Below are 10,290 nucleotides of genomic sequence, written 5' to 3' on the forward strand. Positions count from 1 at the left end.
TCTCGGTAGTTTCTTGTATTATCTCCGGACCCGTAATCTGTCTATCCCCCACTTCACTCTAACAAATCGGAGACCTGCACTTTCTACCATAAAGTGATTCAAACAGTGCCATCTCAATGCTTGAATGGTAGCTGTTGTTGTAGGAAAATTCTGCTAACGGTAGATGTCGATCCCAACTGTTTCCGAAATCAATAACACATGCTCGTAGCATGTCTTCAAGCATTTGTATCGTCCTTTCACTCTGCCCATCAGTTTGTGGATGATAGGCAGTACTCATATCTAGACGAGTTCCTAATGCTTGCTGTAATGTCTGCCAGAATCTTGAAATAAATCCGCCATCCCTATCAGAGATAATAGAGATTGGTATTCCATATCTGGAGACGACTTCCTTCAAATACCGTCGTGCTAACTTCTCCATCTTGTCATCTTCTCTTATTGGCAGGAAGTGTGCTGATTTGGTGAGACGAAAAAACTATTACCCAAATAGTATCAAAACCACTTGCAGTCCTTGGCAATTTAGTGATGAAATCCATGGTAATGTTTTCCCATTTCCATTCCGAGATTTCGGGTTGTTGAAGTAGACCTGATGGTTTCTGATGCTCAGCTTTGACCTTAGAACACATCAAACATTCTCCTACATATTTAGCAACATCGGCTTTCATACCCGGCCACCAAAAATGTTTCTTGAGATCCTTGTACATCTTCCCCGTTCCAGGATGTATTGAGTATCTGGTTTTATGAGCTTCTCTAAGTACCATTTCTCTCATATCTCCAAATTTTGGTACCCAAATTCTTTCAGCCCTATACTGGGTTCCATCTTCTCAAATATTAAGATGCTTCTCCGACCCTTTGGGTATTCCATCCTTTAAATTTCTTTCTTTTAAAACTCCTTGTTGCGCCTCCTTTATTTGAGTAGTAAGGTTATTGTGAATCATTATCTTCATAGCTTTTACTCGAATGGGTTCTCTGTCCTTTCTGCTCAAGGCGTCGGCTACCACATTTGCCTTCCCTGGGCGGTAACGAATCTCAAAGTCGTAATCATTCAACAATTCAATCCACCTGCGCTGCCTCATGTTCAGTTGTTTCTGATTAAATATGTGTTGAAGACTTTTGTGGTCGGTATATATAATACTTTTGACCCCATATAAGTAGTGCCTCCAAGTCTTTAATGCAAAAAAAACCGCACCTAATTCCAAATCATGCGTCGTATAATTCTGCTAGTGAATCTTCAATTGTCGAGACGCATAAGCAATTACCTTCGTTCGTTGCATTAATACACAACCGAGACCTTGTTTTGAGGTGTCACAATATATCACAAAATCATCATTCCCTTCAGATAATGACAATATAGGTGTCGTAGTTAACTTTTTCTTTAACAATTGAAACGCTTTCTCTTGTTCATCCTTCCATTCAAATTTCCACCCTTTATGCGTTAATAAAGTCAAGGGTTTTGCTATTCTGGAAAAATCTTGGATGAACCTTCTATAGTAACCAGCTAATCCTAAAAATTGACGTATATGCTTCAGAGTTTTCGGGGTTTCCCACTTTTCAACGGTTTCAATCTTTCCTGGATCCACCTGAATGCCTTCTTTGTTCACTATATGACCGAGGAATTCAACTTCTTCCAACCAAAATGCACACTTTGAAAACTTAGCATACAGTTTTTCTCTACTTTACAACTCTAGCACTTTTCTCAAATGTTCTTCATGCTCCTGGTCATTCTTTGAGTAAATAAGTATGTCATCGACGAAAACAATGACAAACTTGTCAAGGTATGGTCCACACACTCGGTTCATGAGGTCCATGAACACAGCTGGTGCGTTAGTCAACCCAAACGGCATAACCATAAACTTGTAATGACCGTAACGCGTCTTAAAAGCAGTCTTTGGAATATCATCCTCCTTCACCCACATTTGATGATACCTAGAGCGTAAATCAATCTTCAAATAAACCGATGAGCCTTGTAGTTGATCAAATAAGTCCACGATTCTCGGTAGTGGGTAGCGGTTCTTGATGGTAAGTTTGTTCAACTCTCGGTAGTCGATACACAACCTAAATGTACCATCCTTCTTCTTGACAAACAAAACAGGAGCTCCCCATGGTGATGTGCTTGGTCGAATGAAACCACGCTCTAAAAATTCTTGTAACTAACTTTGTAATTCTTTCATTTCGCTGGGTGCGAGTCTGTATGGAGCATGAGCTATTGGTGCAGCTCCTGGTACAAGGTCTATTTGAAATTCAACGGATCGATGTGGGGGTAATCCCGGTAATTCTTTCGGAAATACATCGGGAAATTCTTTTGCGACGGAAACATTACTGATGTTCTTTTCTTCAGGTTTAACTTCCTTGATGTGTGCTAGAATGATGTAACAACCTTTTCTTATTATTTTTTGCGCCTTCATACTACTAATAAGATTTAATTTCGCGTTATTCTTTTCTCCCTACACCATTAAGGGTTTTCCTTTTTTCCGTACAATGCGAATTGCATTTTTGTAACATACGATCTTTGCTCTCACCTTTTTCAACCAGTCCATGCCAATTATCACATTAAAACTTCCTAACTCTACTGGTATCAAATCAATCTTAAATGTTTCACTAACCAGCTTAATTTCTCGATTTCGACATATATTATCCACTGTAATTAATTTACCGTTTACTAATTCGAGTAAAAATTTATTATCCAAAGGCGTCAGTGGACAACTTAATTTAGCACAAAAATCTCTACTCATATAGCTTCTATCCGCACCCGAATCAAATAAAACATAAGCAGATGTATTGTTAATAAGAAACGTACCCGTAACAAGCTTCGGGTCTTCCTGCGCTTCTGCCGCATTAATATTGAAAACTCTTCCGCGGCCTTGCCCATTAGTATTCCCTTGGTTTGGGCAATTTCTAATAATGTGGCCCGATATTCCACATTTATAACAAACTACGTCGGCATTATTTGTTCCGACCTTATTTGTTTCTTTATTTTTGTTGTTCTTTGGTCCGTAAACCTTACATTTTGCCGCGCCATGACCACTTATCTTACACTTGGTGCAAACTGTTGTGCAAAACGCATTCGGATGGTACTCTGTACACCTGAAGCATGGTTGTTTCTGTTGTTATTGAGGTTGTTGTTGGGATTGTTATTATTGTTGAAACAGTTGTTGTAGTTGTTGTTGTTGTTGGGACGTTTGTTGTAGTTATTGTTAGGATTGCTGTTATTGTTGCGATTGTTGTTTCGGTTGTGGTTGTAATTGTTATTGTTGTTGTACTGGTGACTCTTGTCACCATTTTCCTCCCACTTCCTCTTGAGTTGTTTCGTGTTGTCTTCTTCGGCCGCTTGTCCTTTAATTCTCCCCTCAATCTGATTTATGAGTTTATGAGCCATTCGACCTGCCTTCTGTATGGAAGCGGGCTCGTGTGAACTCACATATTCTTGAATCCTTACTGGTAACCCTTTTACAAACACGTCGATCTTCTCTTCTTCATCTTCGAATGCTCCTGGATACAATAGGCACAACTATGTGAATCGTCGTTCATATGTGGTAATGTCGAATCCTTGTGTTCGTAACTCTCTAAGTTCTACTTTGAGCTTATTGACTTCATTTCTAGGACGGTACTGCTCGTTCATCAATTGCTTGAATGCCGACCACGGTAGTGCGTAAGCAGCATTTTGTCCTATCTGTTCAAGATAGGTGTTCCACCACGTTAACGCAGTACCTGTGAAGGTATGCGTAGCGTACTTAACTTTGTCTTCTTCAGTACACTTACTTATGGCAAACACCAATTCGACCTTCTCGGTCCACCGTTTCAATCCAATTGGTACTTCGGTTCCATCAAATTCCAAAGGTTTGCAGGCAGTGAATTCTTTGTAGGAGCATCCTACACGATTTCTTGTGGAATTAGTTCCACTGCTAGATCCAGAGTTATTGTTATTTTGTATCGCAACCTGTACTGCAGCTATGTTTGCTGCAAGGAAAACACGGAAGTCTTCCTCACTCATGTTCAAATTCTGACGAGTCGTCGGTGCCATTTCCTTCAAAAATGAGCGAGGAAGTGGCACCAATTGGATTGAAGGAAATGGAACCGAAGACTCGTCAGAATTTGAACATGAGCGAGGAAGACTTCCGTGTTTTCCTTCAATCCAATTGGTACCACTTCCTCGCTCATTTTTGAAGGAAATGGCACCGACGACTCGTCAGAATTTGAACATGAGCGAGGAAGACTTCCGTGTTTTCCTTGCAGCAAACATAGCTGCAGTACAGACTGCGATGCAAAATAACAATAACTCTGGATCTAGTAGTGGAACTAATTCCACAAGAAATTGTGTAGGATGCTCCTACAAAGAATTCACTGCCTGCAAACCTTTGGAATTTGATGGAACCGAAGCAACAATTGGATTGAAACGGTGGACCGAGAAGGTCGAATCGGTGTTTGCCATAAGTAAGTGTACTGAATAAGACAAAGTTAAGTACGCTACGCATACCTTCACAGGTACTGCGTTAACGTGGTGGAACACCTATCTTGAACAGATAGGACAAAATGCTGCTTACGCACTACCGTGGTCGGCATTCAAGCAATTGATGAACGAGCAGTACCGTCCTAGAAACGAAGTCAATAAGCTCAAAGTAGAACTTAGAGAGTTACGAACACACGGATTCGACATTACCACATATGAACGACGATTCACATAGTTGTGCCTATTCTATCCGGGAGCGTTCGAAAATGAAGAAGAGAAGATCGACGCGTTTGTAAAAGGGTTACCAGTAAGAATTCAAGAAGATGTAAGTTCACATGAGCCCGCTTCTATACAGAAGGCAATTCGAATGGCTCATAAACTCATAAATCAGATTGAGGGAAGAATTAAAGAGCATGCGGTCGAAGAAACCAACACGAAACAACTCAAGAGGAAGTGGGAAGAAAACGGTGACAAGAGTCACCAGTACAACAACAATAACAATTACAACCACAATCGCAACAACTATCCCAACAACCGCAACAACAATCGCAACAATAGCCGCAATTCTAACAATAACTACAACAAACATCTCAACAACAACAACAACTACAACAACCGTTTCAACAACAATAACAATCCCAACAACAACCTCAATAACAACAACGACAACAAAAACCAAAAACAGTCATGTCATAGGTGTGAAGAAAATCACCAGGGGTTTTGCACGACATTTTGCAACAGGTGTAAAAGAAATGGTCATAGCGCGACAAAGTGTGAGGTCTACGGACCAAATTTTAACAGAACTAAGGGAGCAAATAATGCCGGAATAAGTAATGCCGAAACGAATAGTGTCGGAGCAAGTAATACCAACGCTGTTTGTTATAAATGTGGAAAACCGGGCCACATTATTAGAAATTTCCCAAATCAGGGGAATACTAATGGGCAGGGCCGTGGAAGAGTTTTCAATATTAATGCAGCAGAAGCACAGGAAGACCCGGAGAATGTTACGGGTACGTTTTTTTGACGATAAATCTGCTTATGTTTTATTTGATTCGAGTGCGGATAGAAGCTATATGAGTAGAGAATTTTGTGCTAAATTAAGTTGCCCATTGATGCCTTTAGATAGTAAATTTTTACTCGAATTAGCAAATGGATAATTAATTTCAGCAGATAATATATGTCGGAATCGAGAAATTAAACTGGTTAGCGAAACATTTAAGATTGCTTGATACCAGTAGAGTTAGGGAGTTTTGATATGATAATCGGTATGGACTAGTTGAAAGAAGTGAAAGCAGAGATCGTTTGTTACAAAAATGCAATTCGCATTATACGAGAAAAAGGAAAACCCTTAATGGTGTACGGAGAAAAGAGCAACGCAAAGTTAAATCTTATTAGTAACCTGAAGACACAAAAACTAATAAGAAAAGGCTGCTATTCTGTGCTAGCACACGTCGAGAAAATCAATTCTGAAGAAAAGAACATCAATGATATTCCCGTCGCAAAAGAATTTCCCGATGTATTTCCGAAAGAATTACCTGGACTACCTCCACACCGATCCGTTGAATTTCAAATAGACCTTGTACCGGGAGCTGCACCAATAGCTCGTGCTCCATACAGACTCGCACCTAGCAAAATGAAGGAACTTCAGAGCCAATTACAAGAACTTTTAGAGCATTGTTTCATTCGACCAAGCACATCACCGTGGGGAGCTCCTGTTTTGTTTGTCAAGAAGAAAGATGGTACATTCAGGTTGTGTATCGACTACCGAAAGTTGAACAAACTTACCATCAAGAACCGCTACCCACTACCGAGAATCGACGACTTATTTGATCAACTACAAGGCTCGTCTGTTTATTCAAAAAATGACTTACGTTCCGGGTATCATCAAATGCGGGTGAAAGAAGATGATATTCCAAAGACTGCTTTCAGAACACGTTACGATCATTATGAGTTTATGGTCATGCCGTTTGGTTTAACTAATGCACCAGCTGTGTTCATGGACCTTATGAACCGAGTGTGTGGACCATACCTTGACAAGTTTGTCATTGTTTTCATTGATGACATACTTATTTACTCAAAGAATGACCAAGAATACTGTGAACATTTGAGAAAGGTGTTAGAAGTATTGAGGAAGGAAGAATTTTACGCTAAGTTTTCAAATTGTGCATTTTGGTTGGAAGAAGTTCAATTCTTCAGTCACATAGTGAACAAAGAAGGTATTAAGGTGGATCCGGCAAAGATAGAAACTGTTGAAAAGTGGGAAACACCGAAAACTCCGAAACACATACGCCAGTTTTTAGGACTAGCTGGTTACTATAGAAGGTTCATCCAAGACTTTTCCAGAATAGCAAAACCCTTGACTGCATTAACGCATAAAGGGAAGAAATTTGAATGGAAGGATGAAAAAAAGAAAGCGTTTCAGTTATTGAAGAAAAAGTTAACTACGGCACCTATATTGTCATTACCTGAAGGGAATGATGATTTTGTGATATATTGTGACGCCTCAAAGCAAGGTCTCGGTTGTGTATTAATGCAACGAACGAAAGTAATTGCTTATGCGTCTAGACAATTGAAGATTCACGAACAAAATTATACGACGCATGATTTGGAATTAGGCGCGGTTGTTTTTGCATTAAAGACTTGGAGGCACTACTTATATGGGGTCAAAAGTATTATATATACCGACCAAAAAAAGTCTTCAACACATATTTAATCAGAAACAACTGAATATGAGGCAGCGTAGGTGGATTGAATTATTGAATGATTACAACTTTGAGATTCGTTACCACCCGGGAAAGGCAAATGTGGTAGCTGACGCCTTGAGCAGGAAGGACAGAGAACCCATTCGAGTAAAATCTATGAATATAATGATTCACAATAACCTTACTACTTAAATAAAGGAGGCGCAACAAGGAGTTTTAAAAGAGGGAAATTTAAAGGATGAAATACCCAAAGGATCGAAGAAGCATCTTAATATTCGGGAAGACAGAACCCGGTATAGGGCTGAAAGGATTTGGGTACCAAAATTTGGAGATATGAGAGAAATGGTACTTAAAGAAGCTCATAAAACCAGATACTCAATACATCCTGGAACGGGGAAGATGTACAAGGATCTTAAGAAACATTTTTGGTGGCCAGGTATGAAAGCCGATGTTGCTAAATACGTAGGAGAATGTTTGACGTGTTCTAAGGTCAAAGCTGAGCATCAGAAACCATCAGGTCTACTTCAACAACCCGAAATCCTAGAATGGAAATGGGAAAACATTACCATGGATTTCATCACTAAATTGCCAAGGACTGCAAGTGGTTTTGATACTATTTGGGTAATAGTTAATCTTCTCACCAAATCAGCACACTTCCTGCCAATAAGAGAAGATGACAAGATGGAGATGTTAGCACGACTGTATTTGAAGGAAGTCGTCTCCAGACATGGAATACCAATCTCTATTATCTCTGATAGGGATGGCAGATTTATTTCAAGATTCTGGCAGACATTACAGCAAGCATTAGGAACTCGTCTAGACATGAGTACTGCCTATCATCCACAAAATGATGGGCAGAGCGAAAGGACGATACAAAAGCTTGAGGACATGCTACGAGCATGTGTTATTGATTTCGGAAACAGTTGGGATCGACATCTACCATTAGCAGAATTTTCCTACAACAACAGCTACCATTCAAGCATTGAGATGGCGCCGTTTGAAGCACTTTATGGTAGAAAGTGCAGGTGTCCGATTTATTGGAGTGAAGTGGGGGATAGACAGATTACGGGTCCGGAGATAATACAAGAAACTACCGAGAAGATCATCCAAATTCAACAACTGTTGAAAACAGCCCAAAGTCGACAAAAGAGCTACGCTGACATTAAAAGAAAAGATATAGAATTTGAAATTGGAGAGATGGTCATGCTTAAAGTTGCACCTTGAAAAGGCATTGTTAGATTTGGTAAACGAGGGAAATTAAATCCAAGGTATATTGGACCATTCAAGATTATTGATCGTGTCGGACCAGTAGCTTACCGACTTGAGTTACCTCAACAACTCGCAGCTGTACATAACACTTTCCACTTCTCGAATTTGAAGAAATGTTTTGCTAAAGAAGATCTCACTATTCCGTTATATGAAATCCAAATCAACAAAAAACTTCAATTCATCGAAGAACCCGTCGAAATAATGGATCGTGAGGTTAAAAGACTTAAGCAAAACAAGATACCAATTGTTAAGGTTTGATGGAATGCTCGTAGAGGACCCGAGTTCACCTGGGAACGAGAAGATCAGATGAAGAAGAAATACCCGCATTTATTTCCAGAAGATACGTCAACAGCTCCAACTGCTTAAAATTTCGGGACGAAATTTATTTAACGGGTAGGTACTGTAGTGACCCGAAATTTTCCATGTTTATATATATATATATATATTAAATGAAATTGTTATTTACATGATTAAGTGTTTCCAACATGTTAAGCAATCAAACTTGTTAAGACTTGATTAATTGAAATAGGTTTCATATAGACAATTGACCACCTAAGTTAACCGGTGATTCACGAACGTTAAAACTTGTCAAAACTATATGATGACATATATATGGATATATATAGTTAACATGATATTATGATAAGTAAACATATCATTAAGTATATTAACAATGAACTACATATGTAAAAGTAAGACTACTAACTTAATGATTTTGAAACGAGACATATATGTAACGATTATCGTTGTAACGACATTTAATGTATATATATCATATTAAGAGATATTCATACATCATATTATCATGATAATATAATAATTTAAAATCTCATTTGATATTATAATCGTTGGGTTAACAACGTTTAACAAGATCGTTAACCTAAAGGTTTCAAAACAACATTTACATGTAACGACTAACGATGACTTAACGACTCAGTTAAAATGTATATACATGTAGTTTTTTAATATGTATTCATACACTTTTGAAAGACTTCAAGACACTTATCAAAATACTTCTACTTAACAAAAATGCTTACAATTACATCCTCGTTCAGTTTCATCAACAATTCTACTCGTATGCACCCGTATTCGTACTCGTACAATACACATCTTTTAGATGTATGTACTATTGGTATATACACTCAAATTATTAGCTCTTAGCAGCCCATGTGAGTCACCTAACACATTTGAGAACCATTATTTGGCAACTAGCATGAAATATCTCATAAAATTACAAAAATATGAGTAATCATTCATGACTTATTTACATGAAAACAAAATTACATATCCTTTATATCTAATCCATACACCAACGAACAAAAACACCTACAAACACTTTCATTCTTCAATTTTCTTCATCTAATTGATCTCTCTCAAGTTCTATCTTCAAGTTCTAAGTGTTCTTCATAAATTCTACAAGTTCTAGTTTCATAAAATCAAGAATACTTTCAAGTTGGCTAGCTTACTTCCAATCTTGTAGAGTGATTATCCAACCTCAAGAAATCTTTCTTATTTACAGTAAGATATCTTTCTAATATAAGGTAATACTCATATTCAAACTTTGATTCAATTTCTATAACTATAACAATCTTATTTCGAGTGAAAATCTTACTTGAACTTGTTTTCGTGTCATGATTCTACTTCAAGAACTTTCAAGCCATCCAAGATCCTTTGAAGCTAGATCTATTTGTCTCTTTTCCAGTAGGTTTATCCACAAAACTTGAGGTAGTAATGATGTTCATAACATCATTCGATTCATACATATAAAGCTATCTTATTCGAAGGTTTAAACTTGAAATCACTAGAACATAGTTTAGTTAATTCTAAACTTGTTCGCAAACAAAAGTTAATCCTTCTAACTTGACTTTTAAAATC

This window comes from Rutidosis leptorrhynchoides, chromosome 2 (genome assembly GCF_046630445.1).
Source record: "Rutidosis leptorrhynchoides isolate AG116_Rl617_1_P2 chromosome 2, CSIRO_AGI_Rlap_v1, whole genome shotgun sequence".
Taxonomy (NCBI): Eukaryota; Viridiplantae; Streptophyta; class Magnoliopsida; order Asterales; family Asteraceae; genus Rutidosis; species Rutidosis leptorrhynchoides.